The sequence below is a fragment of the Sarcophilus harrisii genome, chromosome 1, assembly GCF_902635505.1.
Source record: "Sarcophilus harrisii chromosome 1, mSarHar1.11, whole genome shotgun sequence".
NCBI classification, from domain to species: Eukaryota; Metazoa; Chordata; class Mammalia; order Dasyuromorphia; family Dasyuridae; genus Sarcophilus; species Sarcophilus harrisii.
The window spans coordinates 11,091,365-11,114,039 of NC_045426.1; positions in this window are offsets into that span (position 1 = coordinate 11,091,365).

Sequence of the window (22,675 nt, forward strand, 5' to 3'; positions counted from 1 at the left end):
GCACAGAAAGAATAGGCAATAAAAACAATCTTTCAATCCAGACAAACTGATATTTTCCACCACCCCATTCAATTAAACCTTTATTAAACATCTATTATGTACCAGTCATTGTGCTAAGTCCTGGGGAGACAAAACGAAGAATGAAATTATATCTGACCCGAAAGAGCTTTTATTCACACCCTTGGAAGTGGGACAATTTTTAGTTAGTTTATTCTATGTGAAGCTGGAAAACAAAATAATAGTTCATCTGCCAAGGTCACATGAGCCTGTGGTGAGATGGCGCCATCACTAGCCACACCGTTTCCATTGTAGTCAAAGCAATCAGATCAAAAGAATGAAAGTCCCAGCCTGATTGTACCCTGCCCTGCTCACACTGTATCTAAAGGGTTAGGTTTTGTTTTGCTGCCACATTTAGAAAGATGATGTTTAGCTTGGGAACAACCAGAAGAAAATAATATTGAAGTTCTTCAATTCCTGCTATATGAAGTTTGGTTGAAAGCACTGGGCATGTTTTGACTAGGGAAGAGAAGCCTTGATTGCATCTTTTAATATTTGAAAAGTGGGCAGGTAGAAATGGGATTAAACTTTTTTTTTGGGGGGGGATAAGATTTGTTTCTATTTTATCCCATCTCAAGTTGATATAATCACATCAAGTAAGGTTTAATATAACAGAGGTAAGTTATGTGCTAAGAAATGAAAAGATAAATCTTCTCTCCTCTTCTCCCTGATAGAATTAGAAAGATAACTTTCCACTAGTAGCTAGAAAGTAGACATGGCTTTGGTGGCCCTGAAAATTCAATCCTGCCAGTTTCAATGACAGAAAGGAATGGAGTATTTTTGCAGAATGATTTCTATACCTCTAACCAACCAAAGCAGAGAAAGTGGGGGATGATATTCAAATCTTCCCTAACAGCCCACCTCCCATCACCCATGGCACCTTATGGCAAGTACCATTACCCCAGAAGGAGATTCAACATTCAGGAGGGAGCAGAAATACTCAGAAATAGCAGCATTCAAGAAATTTAATTTTCAAAGAGCCTGATATCTGGCAGCAGAGAAAGGAGTTAACCATGTAGTCAAGGAAGGGTTTGCCCTGCCATCTGGGAGGTGACTACAGAGAAGAGCATCTCCAGAGAAACTTTCTTCTCAGAAGAGATGCTGCCCACAATAGTGAGAATACCTCAAGAAAAGAAGGAGCAAGAGGGCTTGTAGAACAGAGGTACAGTATCTTGACCACAGACAGTCCTTCTCTATGTTCCTCACGACTGGTGAACACTAAATCTGAGCCCGTTCTTCCCACTGCTGCTGTGTGTTCTTGTGGAAATCCATGCCCCAAGTTCTTGGGGAAAATGCTCTAACTAGGTGACCTTAATTACTTTTGCTTTGAGCTAACTGTGTCTACTAAGTAGAAGAGATGGAGTGAGGAGGCTTATGAACCATAATTTTTAGATCTGAATCAACAGAATATTCATCAGGCCTAGAGTAGTGGCCATTAACCAGTGAATTTGAGCATAAGAATGATCTGCCAGAGTGCGGTTGTCTATGTCTACAGACCTGTCTATAATCTACAGGTCCGTGTCTTGGTTCGGGGTAAGAAGAGAAGAATTTTGGCCCAATGTAAGGAAAATTTGCCAGTTATTAGAGTTATCCAAAGATACAACAGACTGTCTCACATTATAATGGGATCTCCCTTATTGGATGACTCCAACCAAATGAGTCCTTGGCTAGTAAATTGTATAACAAATCTTGCTCAGAAAATGACTGGACCTGCATAACCTCATCCCTTCCCTGTTTTCCAGTCTTTTTATACCTCACTCTTCAGTGTCACTGCCTCCTCACAGTTTGATAAATAAGACACTCCATGGTTTCTGGTTAAAAATTCCCCGAAATTTCCCTTTCTTCCTTCTTCACTCTGAAAACTGATATATCCCTGGTTTGCTTTAAATCTCAACTAAAATCCCACTTGATTTCTCTTAATCCCAGTGCTTTCCTTATGCTATGTTCCATCTATCTTCTCTATAGTTTATATATATTTCTTTGCTTGCTGACTCCCCCGTGCGATTGTGAGCTCCATAAAAAGGGGGTCTGTCTTTTACCACTTTTTGTATTCCCAGTACTTAGCACAGTGTCTGGCACATAGAAAACAATCAATATTTACTGATAGATTGACTGACTAGATGACCTCTTACAATTAATAGTCCTTTCCAACTTTGAAATTCTATGAAGTCAGGGAAAAAAAAGACCAGGAAACCTACTATTTGGCATGATGCAGAAAGCTCTCACCAATTGATTAATTGTTTAATTGAGTTTTTCACTTTGCTGGGAATTAGTTTGGGGACCACATAGACCCCGTGAATGTATCTGGATTCTCTAGGGTCAAAGAAAGGATACCAAAGAAGTGACTGCACTGGGAAGGAAAACTTCCCATTCAAAATTATGAGCTTGTGGGCCAAATATTTTCCTTCAGAGGGGATTATTTTGAAAGTCCTTTGCTTCAGGATGCCTGGGGAGGGAAAAGCTCAAGAAACCCAGGGAAATATTTATTCTGGCCTGTAAGGAACCAAAAGATAAGGAGAGGTAGTGGGTGAGGAGGGAAGATGGAAATCCCATGTGATATTCTAAGACCACAGTTCCTTTGAAAAGATCAAGAATGTTTTCCCGACTCAACGGCTTAATGGATAATTTATTTGGATGTTCATTTCCTGTCCTAGGGTTACGATGCATATGTCCTTTTTGTTGATTAGGATTGTTAAGATTCTGTTGAATGCTGAGCTTTTAGGCCTTTTTTCCCCAAAAGATTTTGTAACTTAGAAAGAAAACATGTTAGAAAACTTCCCTCCTAGAGTCAGAGATGAATGCAAAAGGTTTGATGGAAAGAGCATACAGAAAGAAAGTCTCTGAAAAGACTTTGCTGTCACTTAGTAGCTGAATGATCATAAGTAAAATTATTTTCTTCTTTTAACCTCAGTTTCCTCATCTATGAAACGGAGATTATGAACAGTCCCATAAGACTTCTGTCAGAGTTGTTATGGATATTGTCCCTTAATCTCTAATTTGAATTCATTTTCATGAGGACCTAGGTTTGTTCTCAATCATTTCCTTAATCTTAGGCAATGTCACTTCCTCTTTCTGTACTCCCAGAATCCTGTTCTTCTGGATGAGACCACATTCTCCCAAGTACCCATAATCTAATAAAAAGAAGGAAGTGATATTGGTTAGTGTTCGGTCATTTTTCAGTTGTGCCTAACTCTTCATGATTCTATTTAGGATTTTCTTGAAAAAGATACTGATGTTGGTCATTTCCTTCTTCAGCTCATTTGACAGATGAGAAAACTGAGGCCAACAGAATTAAGTGACTTGCCCAGAATCACACGACTAGTAAGAGTTTGAGGCCATATCTGAATTCAGAAAGTTAAGTCTTCCTGATTCCAAGGCTGGCTTTCTATCTACTGGACCACCTCTGCCTGACAATATCCTTAATTAAGTGTTATTTACATGGTAACTCTTTTACAAGGATTTAAGGAGGGCTCATGTGGTGGATCTTTCAATATCATGTAGCCCTTGGCTTGTCCCTATTTTCATTATTTACTCTATAAACTCCTTAATTCTATGACTTCCTTCTTTTTACTAGATTATGAGTGCTCGGGAGAATGTGGTCTCATCCAGAAGAACCGGATTCTGGGAGTACAGAAAGAGGAAATGACATTGCCTAAGGTTAAGGAAATGATTGAGAACAAACCTAGGTCCTCATGAAAATGAATTCAAATTAGAGATTAGGGACAAAGACTGACTAGGAGCCAAGGAATAATGAGACTGGAGTACTTGTGTATGTTTTTCTCTGGATGGAAGTATGGAACTGGGCAAGCCATGTTATGGAAAGCCACATTCTCAACACTCATCAGAGTAAAAGAAAATAGCAATCAGAAAACATGCAGAATTCAGATGCAGCAAGGACCTTCTACACCCAGTTAGCCAGGACAGAAGATAAGTAACTGATGCTGCTCCATCTTTGCTATTAATAGGAGGTGAAGAATCAAATCTAAGCCCCTCCCAATCATGTTCTTTAAACACCTGGATTTTCTTAAGGTTTTACCTAAGGAGAAGAGGAAGATTTGAAATTAAGCACCTGACCTGTGTTCATGACCTTCTGAAATGTTTAATGGGAGTAGACTGGACTGGAGAAAGTCATGCACAATTAGCCAACCTTTTAGATTTTGATTTTTAGTCCTTATGATTGTGTGATTATGAGTGATGGAATTGGCATAATCACCAAATGATGGGGTTCAGTAGTAATTCACATGTGAAGAATTCACAATGGCTTTTTTCTTTGCCAAAAGGTACATCGATTTATAAAAGGTTACAGACAAAATGAAGAGGTAAAATAGACACTGAGTCTTAAATACAAAATAGATTTGGGAGAGCATGTAGTTAATAAGGAATGGGGTTTTAAATATTATTAATACAAGAGCTAAGTTCCCTAGTGGAACTCACAATTAACCAGGACACCATGAGGGATAGGGGAAGGGTGTGAGAGAAAAGACAACAAGAGGCATGGGAGAAGGATGTGGTAAGGAGAAAGAAACCATGAGGCATGGGGAAAGGGAGCGGAAGAAAGACACCATGAGACATAATGCTGTGAAGGGCTAAGCCAACCCAAAAAGAATTCAGCAAAGATGGCATAGGCCATAGTCAGATTTATAGGAGAAATTTAACTTCTGGGGTTTGACATCGTAACTTGGCTTTGTATTGGATTCAGTAAGGTGGGGTTACCCAAGACTTCCACAGGGGGTGAGACTGTATAACTGAGCTGATTTCCATCAAAGCTTTTCCCTGCTTGCCTCAGGGAGGAATCTTATTATACTTCAGGCTTTCTCTACCAGCCCCACCTAATGACCCAGGACCTCATCAATAAATAAAGAATTGAATAACATTAAGCCATCTTCTATAAGTAAACTTTTTTGTGCCAAGCTGATGTCTTAAAGTCTATTGAAATACATAATAGAGGGGAGAAGGGGGAATAAAGTCATACAAGTCTAATTGGATCACATTCTAGAGTAACAAGATACCCTACAAAGACTCAGAGATTTCCTCATAGTACTGTCCAGCATAAAGTAGAGTGAAAATTAAGAACTATCAGCCCTTTACCCTCAAGAACTTACTACCTGCCCAGCACTTTCTTAATTTTTTGAGGATAAAAAGGGGGAGCAAAAGGACAGGTTTTGCATTCAACAAGCTGATGGTTTAATGAAAGAATCTACAAACAAGCTACACAACAGATAAATAGGAAATAATTAACCAAGAAAATTTACTAAAATAAAATGGGCTTGGGAAGACTTTTTATAAAGGATGAGATTTTAGTTGTGACTTAGAGGTAGCCAAGGAAGTCAGAAAATAGAGAAGAGAAGGGAAAGCATTTCAGGTCTAAGGGACAGCTAGGGAAAATGCTCAGGCATAAGAGCCAAGGGCCTTGTTCATTGAATAGCCAAAAGGATGATGTCATATGGATTGAAGAATAAATCGTGGTAAGTAAGTATAAGCAAACTGGAAAGGTAGGAGCCAGCTGGGGTATGAGGAGCTTTAAATACCAAACAAGAGATTTTATATTTGACCCTGGAAGCAGAAAGGAGCCACTGAGTTTGATTGAGTAGGGCACGTAATTATATCTGCATTTTAGGAAAATAACATCGGTGGTTGAATGAAAGACAGAGTGGGGAGATATTTGAGACAAGCAAACCTACCAAAAGGATCTTGTAATAGTCCAGGTGTGAGCTGATGGCCTGGACCAGGGTGAGGGCAGCATGGGAAAAGAAGGGGCCTATGGGAGAGATGCTACAGAGGTGAAATCCACTACCTTGGCAACAAATTAGTTGGGGGGTGGGGGTCAGAGATAATGAAAATCAATGAATAGGAGCAAGTAACTTGGCATTAGTGCCCCCTGGTGGTTGATGCTGTTTAGTTTGCCCTTTGTTTAAAAAAAATCTCAAACCAGGATTCTTTAGCAGACCATCCTTACTGCTTCAAAAGAGAGGGGGATTTTGGGGACCGATTACCATCATCTGGGAGTCCTACCCTTCTGTTATTCCGTCCTTAACAACTCTTTTTTTTTAATTTCTCACCCTTCTGTTCCCCTCAGGGCCTTGTGCTTTAGTGAATTTGTCCTTGCCCACAGACTGGATGTATTTTCTGGTCAGCTTGAGGAATCCCACTCACAGCCACAAAATTCTATCTCCTTTATAAAGACAAGAAACGCTCATCCAGTATGATGAACTAGCCACCTCTTTAGGTGCTTATCAATTTTCGTTGTCTCTTTAGCCCTAGATTAGCAAACAGGAGAGTTTTGATCTTTTCAGGAAAAGAGCTTTTCCAGGGTACAAAGTAGCATGGAATCATATTTTTAATGCAGTATCAAAAAGTCCATAACAGCAGGAAAGGCATTTATTAAGTTTTTCCTTTGCCCAAGTTTCTCTCTGTGTTTTTGTATCTCTGCCTCCATCTCCATCTCTGTCTCTGTCTCTATTTCTGTCTGTTTCTCTCTCTCTCTCTCTCTCTCTCTCTCTCTCTCTCTCTCTCTCTCTCTCTCTCTCTCTCTGTCTCTCTCTCTGTCTCTGTCTCTCTCTCTCTCCTCCCCCCTCCCTCTCTCTCCATAGATCTCCCCTCTCTTGCTTTCTCTTGTTCTTTCACATTCTCTCTGCTTTTCTTCTATTTCTCTCTTTCTCCCCACTTCATTTAATACACTTTCCTCTAGAGTGGCTGATCAACTAAATTTCCAAGCCTGCTTGAAGAAACTGCAGAGCAAGACCGGCTGTCGTAAATGAAGCTGGACGTTGCTAGGTGTGGTAGGTGACATATGCCTTGGAATGACTTAGCAACTCCTTGTGAGTCCTTGGAACTGGGATGAGGAGGGGCTGTGGTGAGAGAGACAGAAGGAGCCACAATTCTGTGGGCTATTATCTCAGAAGAAGAAACTATTCCACTCTTTTGGAGACCATCCAATATTTTATCTCCTTCTTCCCCCCAGAAGCAATGGTAACTGCAGCATATGGTAGCTAGAAACACGGTTACCTGGGTGAACCTAAGCCCCCAGCTGTTACTGCAGATGCTTTCTGGATTTTTTTTTCATTTCCCCTTCAAATGATCTTGGACTCACTCTATTTATCTGTGGATATTCCATATCCCTCCAGCAACATGCAAGGTTTTTTTTCCAATTTGATTCAAAAAGAAACTAATTATATCCTGACTATATTAGGGGCTGCTGATAGCAAAGAAAAAATAAGACATCCTTGAGTCTCAAGGAGTTTCCATTATACTGGGGAGGGTGGAAGACACCCACAACATGTACACAGACAAGTGGAGTCAGCTAGAGGGTAGACTAGGAAGAGCAATGGAGCTAGAGTCAGGAGGATCCGAGTAAAAATCTGCCATCAGAGCTTTGTTGGCCATGTGACTCAGAGTAAGTTACTTAAATTTCATCTATCTCAGTTCACTCATCTATAATAGGACTTAGATAATTGTGAGAATAAAATGAGACCAATCTTTAAAGTGTTTTTGCAAAGCTTAGGGTCTTATATAAATGCTACTTATATTTAGTAATACTATAAGTAAATGCAAAATATATATGTATGAGATTTAACTTCTGCAAAAGCTTGAAGTCTCCAGGGAATCTAATTGTTAAAGGGAGAAGCCTTTATATACAAAATAAACCTTTCTCACCCTAGAAAGGGTCATAAATGTGAATAGTTCAATTGCATATGAAGAGGCTAACTAGACAAGAAACTTGTCTCCCGGGTTAGAGTGCATTCAAACCTTTGACCCTAGCACTCATCTACATAAGATTCTCAGCAGGGTCTGGGAGGTAAAACTGACTGAGGGAGCAAGATATGGCTTAAGGAGGGAATCGGGAAGAATTGTGGAATAAGGGAGAGCATATTTATTCCATCTGGCTAAGGCTCTGAAGGAACCAAAGCTAACAGTCATTGACCAAGCTGGAAGAACCCTGTTTTCCATTGGAAAAAGGCAAGCACAATAATACTTAAGCTTGGACTCAGTACACTGCCCTAAACCAATGGTTGATGGTGGGAAAGACTTCATGAGTACGTGGCGGTGCTGTTCGGGAGGCCACTGCCCTGCCCAACAAGCCCTGCCAAACTGGCCGATCCAGCACCAATCCTATGCCCCCTTCCTTACCACCGCCAATGTCTGGTAGACTGGTCAAAAAAGGCATCAGGAACCTATTGTTCTACATGAATTTCCTCAGCTGAGTGTGTCCCACCAGGTATCTGAGAACCACTGTATTCTGAACTCACGCCCACACTCCCCCATGCCCATCCTCTGGGTGTATTATAGAAGAGAATGCCCCAGGTTTGGGTACAGAAAGTGCTTGATAAGTGCTTGAAAAATGTTATGGGAAACACTCTATAATTCCCTGTCTTCCTATGCCATTTAAGTAAATGTTTTTGCTAAAGAATTAGGTCTATTTGATTAAGAGGGAAACATATTAGTCAGGGCTGGTGAGCTAGTTAGGAGGGTAATCCCCCACAGGATTAACCCTAAAACCATGAAAGTATGGTGGCTATCCTGTGTACCCAACTTAGAAGCACCAGTGAGAGTCCAAAATGTAAGCAAGATTGGAGAACATTATATATACAAGTCCATACAACGTTATTTGTTCAGAGTGGAATAATAATAATAATAATAATAGGTACTTAATGTGTAGTTGCCTACTTATATAGTATCTACTATGTACCAAATAATGTGTTAAATCCTTTTCAAATCTTATCTCATTTGATTCTCATAACCATCCTGGGAAGTAGATGCAATCATTACACTGATTTTACAAATAAAGAAACTGAGGTACACAAAAATTAAGTGACACTCTAAAGTGATAGAAGAGGGGTCCCCTGGAAATCAAGAACTATGTTTTCATGTGTATCTTTGTATCCCTAAGACTTAGCATGGGTCCTTATACATTGTAGAGCTTAAGAAATGTGTATTGAACTGAATTCAATCGAAATAAATCATACCATGTCTGGGGAAGGAGATTTTTATGTACTTCTAAGCAAGCTGCTCCCTCCCAGCCTCAGCTTTGCTCAATCATCTGGTCAGTTGGAAGAGAAGGATGGTAGCAGATTGAATGGAAACATAGCTGGCACTTTCCTTAATGTAATAATATACATTTTTTCATAATAATGCTGAGAAAGAGCTATAGGAAGTATCCTATTGATTTATGATTTAAAAGCATCCAACTACTCAGATCAAGTTCTCCTGACACCATGGCTCACCTTGTCCAGTAACCACTGGAACTATGAGCCTGGGACTGGAGCTATGAGAATAAGAAAGCTCAGAGGAACTTCCTGTCTGCCACATCTTGGAGCACTGATCTTCTTCCCAGGGATTTTATTTTAGGTCTGAATCATAGCTCTGGTTGTTATTTCATGTCATTAAGTTCTCATTCTTGACACACATTTGGGTTTTTTACTCTCAATGGGGGAATCTATGAATAATAGTGACAAGTAATTTCAGGGTGGGACAACCAAGTTGCACTGCAGCAGACAGAGCACTGTGGCTTGGGGTCAGGCCGCAGACACATATTATCTGTGTTACACTTAACCTCTGACTGACTCAGTTTCCTCAATTGTAAAATAGAGATCCCGGAGAAGGAAATGACAAATCACTCTAGTCTCTTTGTCAAGAAAACCTCATAAAAATGGGATCATGAAAAGTAAGACACAACTAAATGAATTAACAACAATAAAAATGTCAGGACAAATATTTTCTTTTCCCCTCCTTCCTTCTCACAAACGCCTCCCTTCTAATCAATCCCCAAATTTACTCATGTTTTCATGTCTCTTTTTAGTTGATTGGTTTTGTCCAAATGGCAGCTAAACTCTTTGATGATGGGAATGGTGAGTTAACTGCCTTTGTATCTATCTCCCCCAATGTTCAACCCCATTTCTGAGCATGAAAGAATTAGCCAACAAAGTTTCTTGAAGGTAAAGCTTGAGATTATCCCTCTGACTCACATTACTGTTTGTGTAGAGATAATAGGATGGTAGCATGATTACCTTAGATCTGGGAGCAATTTCAAAAGCTCATTTAGTCCAAAAATTCTTTGTCTGGGGTGAACATTTCAAGAAGAGGGAAATTGAGATGATGATCAATTCTGATGGACGTGGCCCTCTTCAGCAATGAGATGAACCAAATCAGTTCCAATAGAGCAGTAATGAACTGAAGCAGCTACACCCAGGGAAAGAACTCTGGGAAATGAGTGTGAACCACTACATAGAATTCCCAATCCCTCTTTTGTCCACCTGCATTTTTGATTTCCTTCACAGGCTAATTGTACACTATTTCAAAGTCTGATTCTTTTTGTACAGCAAAATAACTGTATGGACATGTATACATATATTGTATTTAACTTATACTTTAACGTATTTAACAGGTATTGTTCTACCTGCCATCTGGGGGAGGGGGTGGAGGGAAGGAGGGGAAAATTGGAATAAAAGGTTTTGCAACTGTCAATGCTGAAAAATTACCCATGCATATATCTTATAAATAAAAAGCTCCAATAAAAAAATTGTATCAAAAATAAATAAAATAAAAAAAATGTATTGGTCTACCTGCCATCTAGGGGAGAGGGTGGAGGAAGGAGGAGAAAAATTGAAACAAAAGCTTTTACAAAGTTACCCATGCATATATTTTGTAAATAAAAAGCTATAATAAAAAAAACTTTAAAAAAATAATAAGAAGAGGGAAATTAGGAAACTTTCAGAACCTACAAAGAAGATCTAGAACTGAGCAAATATAGAGATCATTGGGATTGCTAATAATGGAATGGGATGAAGTTGAATCAGAAATGTCAGCAAGAGAGATTTCTGGGAAATCACATCTTGATTTCAGTATAAGTGATTTCCTTTGGAATCCTGTGTATTTTATCGTATGTAGTTAACAATGTGATTTTGAGAAGGGGTACATACACTTCACTGGCTCCCCAAAAAAGATATAACATCTTCTGCAATGATGGGGCATGGGTATCTCTTGAGTCCAAGTGCTCATGCTTCCTCTTGGAGGTGGAGGTGGAGGGAAAAGTAGGGAACTTGGTTTGGAAGATGTGACTTAGTGGTTGTGTGAAGGTGAGAGTTGGTGTTGACCTACATTGAAATTGCTATTTTACCATGTATTATTATTTAAATTAAATATTTATCCTAACAATGTCTGAAGGCTTGAATAAGTAAAAAAATGACAAAAGTGATAAGGTGAAAAGGAGAAGAGCAGGAGATTCCCTTTATATGAACTATGATTTGATTCCAGAATCTGTGGCCCAGCCCCTTTGAAAAGCCAAAAGGTGGAAGAGTTAATGGCACAGAACATTCTGTTCTCATTGAGCCAGGGACCATTCGGGATTACCCAAGAGTACCCTCTGGTACTGGGCGGTACACATGAAAGGTGGGGTAGGCACTTGTTTGACAGCTCCTGGGCCTTATTCTTAATCTGGGTCATGGGTCAGAGCCCAAACTGGCATTCACATCTCTTAAATCCCAGGATTCTGTTCTTTTCACTAGGCCATGCCATGCTATCGAGCTGATGATGTGAGATTTATATACACAGACACACACATATATGTATATAAAATGTGTATGTGCATGTATAGCTATATGTACATTGTTGTTCAGTCATTCTTCATGACCCCATGGGTTTTTCTTGGCAAAGGTGCTAAAGTTGCTTGCAATGTCCTTCTCCAGCTCATTTTACCAATAAGGAAACTGAGGACTTGCCCAGGGTCCCATAGCTAATACGTATCTGATGCCAAATTTGAACTCAGGAAGATGAGCCTGCCTGAATCCAGGTCTATCCATTCTGGTGCCATTTAACTGCTTTTATCCTGGGTGGTAAATGCTATTATTATCATATTTTAGAGTTGAGGTTAAATGCTTGCCCAAGCTCACCCAGCTAGTGTTTGAGGCTGGATTTTACATTGGTGTGTTTGTGTCACATAGCACATTAGCCTGTCCAGTAAATTCATTATAGCTTGGAAGCTGATCCACCAATTTTGTCTACACAAAATTCCATACCCTTTTCATTGTCTACCCATTTCATACCCTTGTCTCTTCTGCCTTCGTCAGAAATCATTATCCACAATGAGCCTCAGGTTCCTCATCTGTAAAACGAGAGGGTCCCACTTGCTTCCTCTTCTTGCATCTTCAGTCCAGGATCGTATCGTGCTTCTCTTCGTTCCCACAGCATCTGCCCTATATCTCTGACCTGGGACTCCCACAAGCGACCCCTCAGTGGCCTCCAACTTCCAGCTTCCCCATCTCTAGTCTGCCCTCTACACAGCTGCCAAAATCATCTTCCTAAAGTTCAAACGTAGCCATTCCCCCTCCCTGCTTGAGAAACTCCCAGGGTCTTCCTACCTAGAACAAAATGCAAAATTGTCCTGCACGGTGTCCCCAAAGCTTGCACGGCTGAGCTCTGAGAGCCTTTCCCATCATCCATCTTAACCCCTGGCTTTCTAGCTCATCTGCCCTTCAGGCTGCTTCTCTCCCTCAGTTGTATGTTAGCAACATGTATTTCCTTGTGGTTCTCTGAGAGTCGTACAGACTGACCATTCTCATCGCTTTTCCCTTTGAAGCTCAGCTCAGACACTATCTCCTAAAGAAAATCTCTCCAGAAGCCCCGTCCTGCGGCCCCCCTCTCTCTCTCCAGATAAAGCTGTATCTCTCTCTGTCTTCGGCTGCCATATCCCCATGTTACAATACAAGCTCCTTGAGAGAAGGCACTGCTCCCCCTCTGCCTCAGTAGAGCCCCCATCAAAGTGTCCAAAGAAACAACCAAAGGACATTTAGTAAACTTCAGTTATGTGTCAGGTGCCATTTAGGTAATGGAGACAATGAGATTATAAATGGTTTTATTTAATAACTCCCCCTGCCTTCAAGTGGCTTGCGTTTTATAAGAAGGAACACAACAAATATCGATGTCCAGTCAACCAATCACGTGGCACTTTTAAGGGCCCGCGTTGTGCCAGGAACTGGCTAGGTGCTAGGTGCTAAGCATATAAAGACCAAATTAAATAGGCCTTGATGGGGAAACAAAACATGCATCCATACTTTATGAAGCTCCCAAATGCATCTGGAGTTAATTAGAAATGGGTCAGACAGGTTCGGGAAATATTTGGGTAGCTCTGGACACGGGATAACTGCTGGAACAACACTCCGCTGCCAAGCAAAGACTTGCTGAGATCTCTTGTGTGTCCCAGGCAGTGACTGACCACAGAGAATGCTGGTAGTGGCAGGTCTCACCAGAGCCTACTCATCCCCCACTGGGCTAAGCACAATAGCCAGCCCTTCTTTTGTTGTTGTTGTTTGGTTTTGCTGAGGTAATTGTGGCTAAGTGACTTGCCCAGGGTCACACAGTAGGAAGTGTTAAGTGTCTGAGGCCAGATTTGAACTCAGGACCTCCTGACTTCAGGGCTGGTGCTCTAGCCACTGCACCACCTAGCTGCCCCATTATTCAGCCCTTTTTATGGAAGCTCCTTTTGTAGCTTTCCCCCTTTCCCATCCTTTCCTCCAATCTCATCCCACCTTAGGAATCCATCACTATATCTCAAGACCAGTTTCTTCCCCAGTTTGGAGCTGATTCCTACAAGCAGCTTGCCCACCCCCATGTGGGAGCTGCCAGTTTGTGATACTGTCCCAATTCCTCTTTGATACTTTCAACAAATAGGAAATGTCTTTCCTAAAAGACAAACCTGCCCCACTGGGTCCTCAGTCCTGGTCTTTGCTTTCACATCAATCCATGATTCTCATCAGGTTTTCGCCTAATGTGAGAGAACAGCTCCAAAGGGCGGGGCGGGCTCTCCTTCCTGCACCCCCAGTTCCAGTCGAACTCTGGTTACCATATTGCATTTTTGACCTCTATGCTTTTGCAGAGGGGTCCATGGTGTCGAAGATGTTTTCCTCCTCTCCCTCCCACCTCTTCTTCTGGGAACCTCATTTTCCTTCCAAACACAGCTCAAATTACATAGACCGGCAGATTTATATATACATACACACAATATATATGTATATATATATATATATATATATACACACACATATATACACAAACACATACATATATGTGTGTTTGTTTCTCTGCATACAAGTCATGTTTTCCAAGTAGATTACAAGCCTGTTAAGTGTCGGTATTATTTTTTTTTTCCTTTTATACCAGAAGGAGTATCATCTTTATTGTGATTGATAGGTAAATGTTTCTCAAGTTGACTTTTGAATTGTTGGAAGAGCTAATTAATCCCTACCCACACCATCAGCCAAAAAGGGTGATTTTCCCCCATATCAAAAAGTACATCCCAAATGACCACCCATAATATTGGAGATCTCCACCACAGAAAAGAAAAAGAGCATTTCTATAGCACCTACTATGTGCCAAACTCTGTGACAAGTGCTTTGAGATAATCTCATCTGATCCTCACAAATACTGTGGGAGTAGGTATTGTTTCAATCGCCATTTTACAGCTGAGAACAACTGAGGCAGACAATTTAGGTGATTTACCTAAGATGACACGGCTAAAAGGGGTCTGAGACTAAATTTGAATTCAGATCTTCCTGACTTTGTGTCTAGTAAGCCATCCACTGCGCTACCTAAGTTTTCACTATCTCCCTTAGGAAATTTTCAGCAAATCTAAGTCTCTTATACAACAACCAGCACGTTCTTCCTTCAGTGGCTCTCATAGACTCTCCCAGCTGCTTTTGGGATGTGATTTCTGACCTCTGTGATTTTTATCCTGCTGTAGCCTCCCTTCCTCTCCAGCTCCCAGACCTAGTGTCCTTAGAGTTTCCATGTCATGATTCCTTACTTTCTTCTCAAAGCCTCCCCTGTCAAGTCTAGCCTTCTCACCCTTCTCTCTCTTCATTTCTGACATCATGGAAATTTATGTCATAATGGACAGAACCCCAAACTACAAACCAGCAAAAGCCAAGTTCTAAACTGAATGCTGTTCCCTCTCCCACGCTGTCTGACTTTGGCCAACTTCCTGTACCTCATCAAGCCTCAGTTTCCCCAAGGGTTCTTCTCTAGCTCTGATACTCTGTCATTGAGTCTCATTGACAGGGACTGTGTCCAATATTCTAGCACCTTATCCTGTCCTATTTCTGCCTCTCGTTGTTTTTCAGATGTATCACTGGTGATAATTTGACCTTTGTTTTGGTTGAATGATAAACGAAGGGCTCTGGAACATGGATGGGGCCTCCTCTCTCCCATCTTTTATCCCTAAATGATGAACCCTCCCTCTTCTTAGTACTTGGGATGCTCAGAGAGCTGCTGCCATGCCCCCACCTCAACAGGAGAGGCTTTTCCTGAAGTTTTCCACCTAATTGCTCCCCTCCCTTCTGCCTAATCATCACTTAGCTCCCCAAGTCCACACTGGATAAGCCACAACATGTCCCTTGTCTAGATGGCTCAGCTCATGACAGGGAACACTCACTTTTTTTTCTGCTAACTTCCCTCCCCTCCCAACTTGTCCCCATGTATCTGGGGATTCCAACCTATGATCCAGCATATGGATAAACCAGGTAGCAAAATCAGGGACAGAATGGTGGGAGATTCCTTTTCAAATGGCACCATCAAACCATAGACCATCACCACAGATGCTAACTCATCCGATCCCTCCTTTGAGAGGCAAAGAAACACACAGAGAGAAACTTGACTGATTCAAGATCACAAAGGTCAATAGAAGTCTATTCTGTTTTCCATGGCCCTGCCCCAGTTCTCTTTCTCAGGTCTAGGTCTTACTATGTCACTCTCTTACTCAGAACCCTCTGAGAATGATCAATCACTCTTGAGCTGAAAGAGCCCTTCGTGGTCATCCGGTTCACCTTCCTCATTCTATAGGAGAGAAAATTGAGGCTCGGAGAAATTAGCTTGCTTGCTCTAGGTCATCCAGGTAGTAAGTAGCAGAGATTAGAATTCAGGGTTTTTTGGTTTGTGGCAGCCTTTTTGTAGTGGCCAGAAACTAGAAACTGAGGGGATGACCATTAGTTGGGGAATAGCTGAATAAATTATGGTATATGAATGTTATGGAATATTATTGTTCTGTAAGAAATGACCAGCAGGAGGATTTCAGAGATCCCTGGAGAGACTTACACGAACTGATGCTGAGTGAATTGAGTAGAGCCAAGAGAATATCGTATACAGCAACAACAAGATCATACGATGATCAATTCTGATGGACATGACTCTTTCCAACAATGAGATGATTGATGCCAGTTCCAATGATCTCATGATAAAGAGAGTCATCTACACCCAGAGAGACGCCTTTGGGGACTGAGTGTGGATCACTACATAACATTCTCTTTTTGTTGTTCTTCGCTTGCATTTTGTTTTCTTACTCATTTACTTTTTTTTGACCTGATTGTTTTTGTGCAATAAGAGAATTGCATAAATATGTTTAGACATATTAGATTTAACATATATTTTAACATGTGTAACATACATTTGATTGCTTGCCATATAGGGGAAGGGGGGGAGAATGAGAAAATGTGAAACACAAGGCTATGCATGTTGTCAGATTTCCATGCATATGTTTTGAAAATAAAAAACTTCATAAAAAAAGAATTTAGGGGTTTTTTTTTATTTCAAATCCATAGTTCCTTCCATCACATCTCAGTGTAACCCATAAAAAGACTTATTTTGAGTGGTTTCCTACTGTCAGTAGGGCAAAACCTAACCTCTATTATGTGGTATTTAGACTGTTTTATCTACCTAGCAGGGGTCCTCAAACTTTTTAAATCGGGGGCCAGTTCACCGTCCCTCAGACTGTTGGAGGGCCAGACTATAGTAAAAACAAAAACCTTGTTTTGTGGGCCTTTAAATAAAGAAACTTCATAGCCTTGGGTGAGGAGGATAAATGTCCTCAGCTGCCGCATCTGGCACATGGGCTGTAGTTTGGGGACCCCTGCAAATAAAATGGAATACTATTGTCAGGCATATGCTGGTAAATGTTTAACAATCAGCTTTCTGGGAGTAAGAAGGATATAGTCAACAAAGACTTTTAGTTTTAATCTTCATTACTAACATTTTTCAATCACCTTCTTAAGTCTAGATATTCAACAAAACCATAAGTCAAAACATAATTTATAGTATTTGCCAATTTTTGATACGTAGATGCTCACTGACAATTTACCAACTGGCTCTCTCAAGTTTGTACAAGTAGACTCTAGAATACCTCTGACTATTGTGCTATAAGAAATGGAGAAATGTGATTTTAAAGAACCCTTGGATGGCTACTTCTATAAATTCTATGATATTTCAAACTGTCTTCCTTCATGAGCTTTCTTTTTTGTTGTTGCCAAACTAATCTATTATTATTCCCTAAAATTGACAATTCATTTCCCACCTCCCAGTATTTGCATAAATCATTTCTCATGTCTAGAATATATTTCACTTTAACTTTGCTTCTCTTAATCCTTGACTTCCTTCCTCCATGAAGTCTTCCTTGATCCTCCCATTGATTAAGATTCTTTCCTCCTAGACTGTCTTTGTCATGTAATTATCATAATGCTACATGGTACATTTTCAGTATCAAGAACAAGGCTTCCGGGACATCAGGGAGATGTCCTATTGTGGAGTTATATGAGAATATGCACAACAATCATGAAAAATGAGCCAGCATGGATGGAGTAAAAGTCCACCTCACTGGAGGAAACATTCAAATCATTAGATCACAGACTCATAGAATATTTTTTCCTCACTTATTCATATCCACATCCCCAGTAGAATGTCAAAGAGCAGATCTTGAGAACAGGAAAGGGGGATTTCATTTGAACCTTTTATTTCCACCACTGAGCGCTGTGTCTTACAAGTGGTCACCCCTTAATAAATGTTTGACATTAAATTGATGAGAATTCGGGTCATGTTCACAATGAGTCACTGGTCCTCCCCCACCTTCCCCTCAACAAACTAAGCCAGTTACCTAATGGTCAGATGTCTGAGGAAGATTACTTGCAAATTCTCTTCTAGTCTTGGTCCATATGCTCCCATCTTCTCTGGAAGTCTTCAGCACCTACTTCAGCCCACAACAGGGGAGAGAGCTTGGCCATTCTGGGAATGCTGCCATAGGGTTTCCCATCTGTACAAATTTGGATCCTGACTCCCTCATCATATGCCTGAAAGAACAGACACATCCATGAAAGCTCTTGGAGACCAGGGAGTTAGTTAGACCTAACTCCTTCCAATGAAAATGGAAGTGTCTATGAAAAGAATCCTGGCTTACACAAATCTACTGCTTCAAGTCTTACCTATACTAGCCTTACAATAGCTCTTGGCGGCAGGTAATACGAGCATGATTTCCTTTTCTATTTAATAGAAGAGGGAATTGATACTCAGAGAGATGGGGAAAGGGAGGCTCAGAGAGAGGAAATCATTGCCCCAAGGTCAGTCAGTTCCAGTAAGTCAATCAAGAAGCATGTTTTAGAAACTTGCTATTCATCAGGCACTGGGCTAAAAATTGGGGATACGAAGAAAACAAAAGACAGTCCCTGTCCTCAAAGAGGTCACAATATAACCAGGATTTGAATTTGGGTCTCCTGACTTTAAACCCAACATGATTCTCATAGCACCATGCTGTCTATCACATGACTCCATAGTACTTGGGAGAGACATCATGAACTACAGAGCTGAGACAGCCTGAAATTAGATCAATCCATGTCTACTTCTCAATTGTAATTGCTTGGAGAGTTTCAGATGGCCTTGGTTGGTAAGGATAGGGTTGAGTTCAGAAAAGCATTAAAATGCATCCCTCTGAGAACCCTTAGATTCCTACCTTTTTGTGTGTCTGGAAACCCTTGGTAGTTTAGTTAGGTAGTCTATGGACCCCTTCTCACAATAATGTTTTTGGCAAGGAAAAGGAAAAAATATGGACAGTCACGAATATATATATTTTTCTATTATCATGTATACTTTTCTTGAAAAGGAAATTTGATATTACATATTTTGAATCCTTTCTGATGTTCTGCATGGAACATGACAATTTTTTGTTTTGTTTTGTTTTCTCTTTCTTTTTCTCTTTTTTTTATTTTGTATTTTATATTCATTTCATTTTGTAATAAGTAAATATTTTAAAAGAATAATGTTCTAAGTAAAATTTTATTGATATCTTTTATTTTTACATGACCATTTTTCCCAAAAAAAATCTTCCCTTATCTACAAGGCTATCTCCTGTAACAAAGAATTTTTTTTCAACAAAGAAAGAAAAACAAATGAGTAAGAACAAATCAGCAAAACTGCTCAATGTATTGAAAAAAAATCTGATAACATATGCATTTTGGCCACTCCTGGACTTGCTACCTCTGCAAAGGAGTGTGTGTTGGTAGAGAATGGAAGAGGATTTTCTCATATCTCTTCTTGGAGGCTAAAATCTGGGTCACTATTAGATATTAAGAAGTGGTGAAGACTCAAGAATGATTCTGGTTGAATAAAAAGATGTCGGTACACTGAAAAAAACAGGGAAATTCAGAAGAAAAATGGATTCAAGTACTAAATGCAATCAGTTCTATTTTGGATGTGTGGAGTTAGAGATTCTTATGGGTGAGCAAGTAAGGCAACAGTTGGTGATGGAAGACTGAGGTTGGAGGGAGAGCTAAGGAAGATTTGGGAGCCATGTGCATCGAATGCAATTAATCAATAAGCATTTATTAAACAGCATATGTGGTCACTGTTCCAGATGCTATAACACAAATATAAAAGGAAGACAATCCCTGCCTTCCAGGGGTTTCTATTCCTTTGCATCATACATACAAATAAGTAAAGAAAGGACAGTGATAGGGACAGTGATTTCATTGATAAAGGGAGTTCCCAGGTGAGGAAGCCCTTTCTACCAATGCACATCAACACTTTCTCTGCAACATGTAATATTTGACTTGTCTGGGGCACATAGTGGTTAGGTGACTTGTCCAAGGTCATCCAGTCAATACATGTCATAAATGGGATTTAAAGCCTAGTTCCAAGGCCAGTTTTTCATAGGCTGCCTCTCTATATGTTTGGAGAAGATAAATGAATAAATAGAAACTACTAAGCTTTCCAAGAGTGTGTGAAGAAGAGAGGAAAGAAATGGATAGAAAAGAGGAAAAAAAACAGGAAAGAAAAGGCACAGCGCTAGAGTACACCCACACATGGGATTGTTGTAGTATTAATGAGAATAAAAAATATCTTGGCCCCAGAAAAGGAAATCATGAGTGCACACACACACACACACACACACGCACACACACACACACACACACACACACAGAGTCGGCTGTGTTTTAGTTACAAGGCCAAACAAAAAGGCCCTTCATGGAGCCAGACCCTCAGTAATGTGAGTATCAGTTCAGCCCAACCATGTGTACTGCCCATGCCAAAGATGCTTGGATGGTTCCTGCAGCCATCCTAGAACGAGGCGGACTTTGAGGTTTATCACATGCCTGGAACCCATGATGGCTCTGTCAGACATCATGGGGAAGGGGGATGGGGTCGTTCCCCCAAATGGGGACCAATTGTTCATCAGGGACCTGTGAGAAACCTTCCAGGTCTGAAAAATCCCATCAAAGGAGCCTGTACCCAGACTGCCAAAGGCACGCCACTGAGCAGATTCCCAAACTCACACCCTTTCACGCACTGGAGAAGAGCTCCCTCTTTAATCGTTATGGTCAGCCATTTTAAATCAGATTAAGCTGTAAGTGGGTATACAAATTGTCAGACCCTAATGAAATTTAGGAGGGGAGAGAGTGGGAGGCAAAAATATCCCGAACTGGCTTCTCAGTTTGGGAGACTAGATTTCAAGTGGTTTAAACTGCTCTGGGAAAACCTAAGGAACTGTGGCTTTGGATCTGGCAAGAGGAAGTAGGAAGGCAATTCATGGTCAAACCAGAGTTGGTCCCAACTGGGTAACCACACCACCTAGGAGAACCCTGGCCTTGCCCACGGAGATCTGGAAGGGGGACCAGGCCAGAGTTTAGGCCTGGGTAGAGAAGCTGGCACGATGTAGAAAGGATGCTATATTTAGATCTCAGATTTAGAGCAGGGTGGGATATTTTACAAATGGGAAACTAAGGCCTGGAGAAGAAAGTAAACGGCAACTGAGATGCAAAGGTAAATTTTCTGATTGCAAATCTAGTGTTAAATCCAATGCCAGAGGCATCCTGGTTCCGAGTTCCAGTCCTGATTCGTCCAACTCACCAGCTCCGTGAAAATGGTGAAATTAAATTCATTTTGAACCTCAGTTTTCTAATCGATACAGTGGGGATAAAGTCTGCATTCCCATGTTCATGAGGTTTTTTGAAGAAAAGACTTTATAAATACTAAATCACTGTAGAAATGGAAATTACTTATTGCTATTATTGTAATAATTATTTTTATTACCAATGTAGTCTGATTTTAAGAAACCTGGATAGATCTCCTTGCTAAAAATTCAATTCAAACCAATTGAAAAGTCATTTATAAAATGCCTGCTATGTACCAGGCCCTGTGCCAGGCACTGAAAAATAAGACAAAAGGGAAATAGGTGCAGTCCCCAAAGAGCATCCATTCTTCTGGAGGACTCGAATGGGAATGGAGACAAAGTTTACCTGGTCTGCATACAATGTACACTCACCTGGAGTAGGTGACTACAGGATTATTTCCCCTGGATTAAGAGCCAATGAGGTACATTAATTCATGAATATCAAATACAAAGGAGGTGGACTTAAAATCAGAGAAAGGTTCTTTGGTGTCTGTATGCTTGAAAGGTCCGGAATGTGGTTAGGGAAGCCATGGAGAATGATTGACACTTGAACTTAGTATTTCCTCTTTCTTGCATTAATTTAAATTACAGACACAAAGCATGTTGGATTCCCAAAGATCAGTCCAGGAGTCTGACTCCTAGAGGTCTATCTGTTCTCCACTGAAGTGATTTTGAGGGTCCAAGGTCCCTTAATGGGAATTAAACAAGGAGCCACATGAAGAGTGAGATGGGAGGGGAGACAGATAGATGGGGACAGAAACAGAAATAGAGGAAAAGAAATAGAGAGAGAGAGAATGAGAAAGAGACATTTAGAAAATGAGAGTCTATGGACAACATATGCCTCAGTGACGGGAAAATAAGAATAAAGCCTGAAGGTACCAGCTTTTGTGGTTATTCAGTCACGTCCAGCTCTTTGTAATCTCATCTGGGGTTTTCTTAGAAAGATGCTAAAGTGTTTATTTTATTGATTTTACTGATGAGTAAACAGAATTAAGTGACTCGCTCAAGGTCACAGAGGTAGTAAGTGTCTGCGGCAGAATTTGAACCCCATAACAAGTATCTTCTTGACTATAAGTCCTACACTCTATCTACTGCACAACCTAGTTGCTTCTGAGATTACTGACTAGCTGGGACTGTCTCTTCTCTTTGTTTCAAAGAGCTTAGCATCCAGAGCAAGGATCTAATGAGAAAGGAAAGTGTTTTCTAGCTAAGGAAGAGAAAAACCAAGGGGAGGAAGGGGGCAGGAGCCAGGGCTGGATATATTCCGCTTCAACCAAGAAAAACTCTGGGCTTCAAACTAAAAGAATCCTAGTGAAAATGTATATACCCAATGGAGACTTTGTAGAACACGAGTCTACAAAAGAGCAGACATGGTGGAAGGGCACCATGAAGACATTAATGGCCATGAAACAATGAGATTGAGTT